Source organism: Mus caroli, chromosome 6, assembly GCF_900094665.2.
Source record: "Mus caroli chromosome 6, CAROLI_EIJ_v1.1, whole genome shotgun sequence".
Taxonomy (NCBI): domain Eukaryota; kingdom Metazoa; phylum Chordata; class Mammalia; order Rodentia; family Muridae; genus Mus; species Mus caroli.
Genome location: NC_034575.1, coordinates 59,482,835 through 59,489,978, shown reverse-complemented (window position 1 = coordinate 59,489,978; position 7,144 = coordinate 59,482,835). Strand labels below are relative to the sequence as shown.

The window sequence follows — 7,144 nt, the reverse complement described above, 5'->3', positions numbered from 1 at the left end:
TATGTATCAAAAGATGGCCTAGTCGGCCATCACTGGAAAGAGAGGCCCATTGGACTTGCAAACTTTATATGCCCCAGTACAGGGGAATATGGGTAGGGGAGTCGGGGGGAGGGTATGGGGAACTTTTGGGATAGCATTGGAAATGTAAATGAGGAAAATACCTAATTAAAAAAAAGAAAAAAGAAATGAATCTAATTAAGAATAAATAACTGACAGAAGCCTGGAAAAAAAAAAAAAAAAGATATCCTAAGAAAAGCTGACCTGGCACCTTTAAAGATGGGTATAGTAAAACACATGCTAAGGTAACAATTCACAGTAAATGAAATTAAAGAGACATGACAAAGACAAATATGATGGTAAGGCAGAACTTCTAGGCATTTAAGACCCTGTCTCAAAATAATAACAATAAGAGTAAGTCAATCCACTCTATTATTCCAGATAAAAATTACTCTAAAATCCCATTCAATTCATGGTCCAAGAGTTGACTGCTATCACTCCAATCCCTAACTGCTTGTATGTCTGTACAACATAAGCCATTTAACACTTGATGAGAAAACAACTAAACTGTTATAGCATACACTTTCTTCAGGACTAAACATTCAGGTGCTTCACTATTTTTTATTTCAGAATAAGATATGTAATCATGGCTTTGTTCAGTTTAAGTCAAGTCTGTGTCAAACTGCCATCAGGAAAACTCTGACATCTTTTTCCTTCTTGAAACATTCTTTGCTTGGATTCTAGAGAATCATATAACTTTTTAAGATTTATTTTTATGTATAACTGCTTTGCCAACATATATACATGCACTACATGTGTGCCCAGTGACCAGAGAACAGAAGAGGATACCTCAGATCTATGGCTACTATAATTTCTCCCAAAACTATCAAGACCTTTTAAACATCTAAGATCATTTTACCTCTGCTCAATATTCTCTGTGGACTTCCCATTTCATCCAGAATGAAAAACAGTCAGAATTGGTGATACATAGCTATAATCCTAGAATTCAGGAGGCTGAATCAGAAAGATCTCTGCAAATTAGACACCAGCCTCTACTACACAGACCAACCTAGAAACAGTATGACACCCTGTCTCAAAACAAAACACAAAAGCAAGAAACAAGAAATGACTGTGGCCCTATACTTTACATTGAGATCCTCCCCTCATGACCTGCATCCCTCTTTACTTACAAACACTAGGCAATTACCACCTTAGAGCCATTAAAGATGCTATTCCCTCAGGTCTTTGCTCAGCATCATCTCCTCAGTGAAGCCTTTCTTTGAAATCAATATTAGGGTCCAGAACCCTTATTTCCCTTATTTTTATTTGACATAGTATATTTTATAGTTTATCTTTCCAGCTAAGTACAGATTTCTTGAGGGCAAGACTATGGGGTTGAAGTTGCTCTTTTCCTAAGGAAAACATGGTACCCTTCTCGTCGAACACATCTAATAAATGATATGTAATCATGGCTTTGTTCAGTTTAAGTCAAGTCTGTGTCAAACTGCCATGATTCCTAGATTTGCTGAGCAGTTGTGCACACACCTTTAATCCCAGCATTCAGGGGGGAAGCAACAGGTGGAATGCTTTGAGTTCAAGACCAGCCTGGTCTACAGATAGAGTTCTAATCGAGTTCTAGGACAACCAGAGCTACACAGTGAAACCCAGTCTCAAAAAAATTAATTAAAAAATTTAAAAAGTTCCGGTACTCAATAATTAATTATAAAGCAATTACAGACAACTGGGCGGTGGTGGCGCACGCCTTTAATCCCAGCACTTGGGAAGCAGAGGCAGGTGAATTTCGAGTTCGAGGCCAGCCTGTTCTACAAAGTAAGTTTCAGGACAGCCAGGGCTATACAGAGAAACCCTGTCTCGAAACAAACAAACAAACAAACAAAAACAGCAATTACAGATAATTAACAGTACTAGGTAAAATCATTTCCTTATCTTTAGAGAAGATTAATATCACAATTTTCTCACTAAACCTTTATAAATAATCATTTTGCAGGAAAAACAGTAAAAATGAAGACTAAAGACAAAATAATCACACAAATATTTCAAATTAGTTTTTTCTGAAAACTAGTTATGTTCAAGCATAACTGACAGTGAAATGGCTTACACTATAATCACTGTGTCTTTGCTGAATTTTTTCTCTTGAACTGTACTGGAACAATTTGGAGAAACATCTTCACTATCAGATGATAAATCAATATACTCCTGTATTGCTCTTTGATTTTGGAAACATGATAAACTTGCTTTTCTTTCATTGTCTGGAGGTTCTGGAACACTAGAATCTTCTGCAAAATAAAAAGAAAGATATTCTGAGCAAAACCAAAGTCAATTTTTATTCATTTCATTCATATGCTATTATGAAAAAAAAAATCACCAACTCCTTGCATTGTTTCTGTCTTTTTTTTTTTTAATTTATTTATTTTATGTATGTGAGCACACTGTCCCTGTCTTCAGACACACCAGAAGAGGGCATCAGATCTCGGTACAGATGGTTGTGGATCGTGTGGGTGCTGGGACTTGAACTTAGGTCCTCTGGAAGAGCAGCCAGTGCTCTTAACCTCTGAGCCATCTTTCCAGCTCCCTATTTCTGTCTTAAGACCAAAATTTCTTTCCACTGACACAGAACAGGAGAGGAAAAACTACGGGAACATAAAAAGGAAATGAATCCCTCACCCCAAAGTCTGGCTGAAGCTTCTCCCCAGCAGAGAATCAAGAATCACAATAGACACCTGGCATGGTGGCACATGCAGGTGGATTTCTAAATTCGAGGCCAGCCTGGTCTACAGAGTGAATTCCAGGACAGCCAGGGCTACACAGAGAAACCCTGTCTAGGAAAAACAAAAACCAAAACAAGAATCACAATAGACTCAACATTTGCTTAAGGCTTTCTCCCTTCCCAATTGTAAACCTTAAGTTTGCTAGAAATCTCACCAGAGATTTACAGTAAAAGTTCTAACTCCCTTTTGCAAATTTAGTGGCTTAGTTTTATCTTATCTGACTAAAATTCCACTGATAAAGCCATCTAATTAACTCATTTATCAAAAGAGAAAAAAGAAACAAAACTGCCTCTACACCCACAGTGCAAGAAAATTCCCAAAGCATCCAAAATCCTATAGTTACCCCAATCCACTACTATCATGTTCTGGGGTCTGAATTAGTTTCTACCTCTTAGCCTTCATGCTTAACAGTGTCTTTGAATAAGCATCAATCTGCTGCACCCAGGCCTATCCACCCAGGAGTTACTCTCTGCAGGAACACAAAAATACTTAAGGTACCAAAATCATAAAAGGAACTCCTCAGGCTGCTACAAGTGACAGACTGGAGTGGATTCCCCTACCACTGCTTACACTACTTTTTTTTTCTTTTTTTTTCTTTCCTTTGAGAAAACATCTCCCTATGCTCAAAGTCAAATGTCCCTGGATCCACATGCTTTCGCTACTCAAGTGCTGGGATTACAAGGTATAAATAAACCAATATACCCGGCTCTCTTACAACTTTAAATTTCAGATTAAAAAAACAAAACAAACAAACAAAAGAAAAACAAAAAAAAAAATTGCTACTCTCCCTACACACAGAGATTCAGGAGCGATAACCACCAGATGACACTACTAGGCCCCAATGGAGAGCTTTAATCCAACAGTCAATAAGGCAGTCTTGGCTAAACTAAATGGTTCACAGAACACAACCTACAGTCATGAATCTGGAAAATAGAAGGCATCGGTGGGGAGAGGCTGATAAGACTGAGAAATAGATGGGAAGGATGGAGAACACAGTCAGAATATATTATATACATGTATAAGCCATCAAAAAAAAAAAAAAATCAACATTTTAGCTAGGCAGTGGTGGCACATGCCTTTAATCCCAGCACTTGGGAGGCAGAGACAGGCGGATTTCTGAGTTTGAGGCCAGCCTGGTCTACAGAGTGAGTTCCAGGACAGCCAGGTCTACACAGAGAAACCCTGGAGGGGGTGGGGGTGGGAATCAATGTTTTAAAGCTAAGTAATAATGAAAATACCTGGATCAATGACTATCTAAGTTATTATCAAGTCCTCAGCCACAATAACCCTGCAGGACATACACATATCACTGTTTTGTAGATTAAAATTAAAGTGAAGGAGTAGCTGTGACCCACCCACCCCCAATTCTGGAAGTCTAAATTAGCATTTTCTAGAACATCAGAACTAAGAAGTAAGAATCATTATAATTATTCCATTATTCTCCATGCAGTTCTAGGGACTGCAAACAGTGCCTCACACAGGAAAACTCCGTGCCCTATTTTGGCCCCAGCAATCACAAGGAATGTGAGTATATGTGTAAGTCAAGTTCACCAACTACTTCATTTATTTGTATAAAAAAAAAAAGTTCTGCTTCAGTTGTACAAGCAGAGACCGTAATATCTGTGCAGCCTTCTCTGATTACTGCTGAGGAGTCTTTAACAGTTCCTTCCTAGAATGTATGATGTGGAGGTGAGAGGAAAACTTTGGTGAGTTGTTTTTCTCTTCTCTTCATGTTGATCCTGTTGTCTGAACCCAGGTCATCATCAGTCTTGGCAGTAAAAGAAGTAGACCAAGCCTCAAAAGGCCAAATAATACTAATTGTGTCCTATAAAAGTGAGCAGTTAACCAAAAACAAATGTCATTTTCTCAGAGACAGCTACTGTACTATGGCAAGACTTAGTTAAATACAAATTATCATCTTCAAAGCCACTTTAAGTGAATTGTCTATCTACACCATTCTAAGAAGACAATGAACACTAGAACAGTTCAGACCCTTGCACTGACTCACAGCCAAATGCCTTCTGTGTTCAAGGCACCACATCAGTAGAGATAACAAAAGGCTCCAGAAAGAAGGTAAGTTACTGTTCATCTTGCCCTAAAGAAACAAATAGGACACAAGAATTATCTATGCAAATTACAGTGAGATGTAATGAAAGATGACTAAACAAAATGCTAAATTTCCCCATATAAAAACAATTCAGGGGCTGGTGAGATGGCTCAGTGGGTAAGAGCACCCGACTGCTCTTCCGAAGGTGCAGAGTTCAAATCCCAGCAACCACATGGTGGCTCACAACCATCCGTAACAAGATCTGGCGCCCTCTTCTGGAGTGTCTGAAGACAGCTACAGTGTACTTACATATAATAAATAAATCTTTATAAAAAAAAAAAAAATTCAAGTAGCTTTTTAAAAGTAGGCTATTTTTTATCATTACCAACATAGGAGCCTATAACATAAGCTTATTAAAGTTTTTCACAAGCAGTTTGCCCAAGCAAACACAACTTTTTAAACTCCCTTACACCCATTCTCATATCTGAATAATGAACTTTAAGAGTTCTGAGAAGCTGGGCAGTGGTGGTGCACGCCTTTAATCCCAGCACTTGGGAGGCAGAGGCAGGCAGATTTCTGAGTTCGAGGCCAGCCTGGTCTACACAGTTCCAGGACAGCCAGAGCTACACAATGAAATCCCGTCTCAAAAAAAGAAAGCAAAGCAAAACAAACAAACAAACAAACAAAAGAGTTCTGAGAGTTGCTGGGCAGTGGTGATGCACACCTTTAATCCCAGCACTTGGGAGGCAAAGGCAGGCAGATTTCTGAGTTCAAGGCCAGCCTGGTCTCTGAAATTCTCCTGCCTCTGCCTCCCAAGTGCTGGGATTAAAGGAGAGCGCCACCACGCCGGGCCTGACAATTTATTTCTAAGACAACTAATTCCCTCAAATATCAATTAACCCACATAGTTGTCCTTCTAAAAGAATGGGACTGGTAAGACAGTCCATCAAAGGGGCAGTATTTGCTGCCCCCACCTGGTGAGCTGAAGTAGAACACACATAAAAGTATAAACAAGTACACAAAATTGTCCTCTAAACACATGAACACAGACGCATGGATGTCCTTTCCCCACCATACAAATTTAAGTAAATAAACAAGTAAAATAATACATATTGGGGGAAGGGGGAGACAAACAAGTTAGGCATGCACCATTATGGTACCACATGCCTGTAATCCCAGAACTTGGGAGTACAGGAGGATCAGAAATTTAAGGCCAGTCTTGTTTATGTTTACATGTGTTTGAAGCTAGCCTGTATAACATAAAATCATACATCAAAGCCAGGCAGAGGTGGCACACGCCTTTAGTACCAGTGCTTGGGAGGCAGAGGCAGGCAGATCTCTTGAGTTCAAGGTCAGCCTGGTCTACAGAATGAGTTCCAGGATAGCCAAGGCTACACAGAGAAACCCAGTTTTAAAAAAAATATAAAACAAAACAAAAAAACAAAACACACATCAAAAATACAAAAGCCGGGCTGGTGAGATGGCTCAGCGAGTAAGATCATTGACTGTTCTTCCAAAGGTCCTGAGTTCAAATCCCAGCAACCATATGGTGGCTCACAACCATCCGTAACAAGATATGGCGCCCTCTTCTGGAGTGTCTAAAGACGGCTACAGTGTACTTACATATAATTAATTAATAATAAATCTTTTTTAAAAAATACAAAAGCCAAAACAAAAGATCTAAAAAGAGAGGTTAGCCATTAAAGGCAGATGATATTACAGAGGACCCAGGTTTAATTCTGAGCACCCACATCAGGCAGCTCACAACCAACTTCAGCTCCAGACTATCTAATGTTCTCTTCTGACCCCTGTACATGCAAATGGTGCACGTACATACACATGAATGTGTGCACATCTATCCATCCATACACAGACAGACACACACACACTCACACACCCCGAAAGCATGCATGCACACAATTTTCTAAATATTTTTCTAAAAGGAACAAAATTCAACATGAATTTCCTGCCCCAGCACGCACAATTAGAGGCTGAGGCAGGAACATATTAAGTTGAGGCCTATGATATAATAGGAAAATCATTTTACTATGTTACAATACTTTCCAGATAATTCCCATGCTCTCCCTCAATCCCTCCCTCCCCACCCACCTTTGAAAAGCTCTAGAAAAAAATGAATACACTAAATACAGGATTGAAGAGCTATTTCTAGTACCATATTTCAAGATGAAATGTGGATATAAAATCATTTCAGATTTTTTTTTTTTTTTTTTTTTTTTTTTTTTTTTTGGTTTTTCGAGACAGGGTTTCTCTTTATAGCTCTGGCTGTCCTGGAACTCACTTTGTAGACCAG

At 39.0% G+C, this 7,144-nt stretch overlaps 1 protein-coding gene across 1 annotated transcript in view; it reads right to left on the bottom strand.

The window, feature by feature from the left end:
• Nucleotides 1-7,144, bottom strand: part of Smarcad1 (SWI/SNF-related, matrix-associated actin-dependent regulator of chromatin, subfamily a, containing DEAD/H box 1) — a 58,940-nt gene that overhangs the window by 47,065 nt on the left and 4,731 nt on the right. Inside the window, exon 2 of the mRNA XM_021164592.2 lies at nucleotides 2,117-2,294. The gene's annotated coding sequence lies outside the window, so the exon portion shown is untranslated. The remainder of the gene's footprint in view (nucleotides 1-2,116; nucleotides 2,295-7,144) is intronic.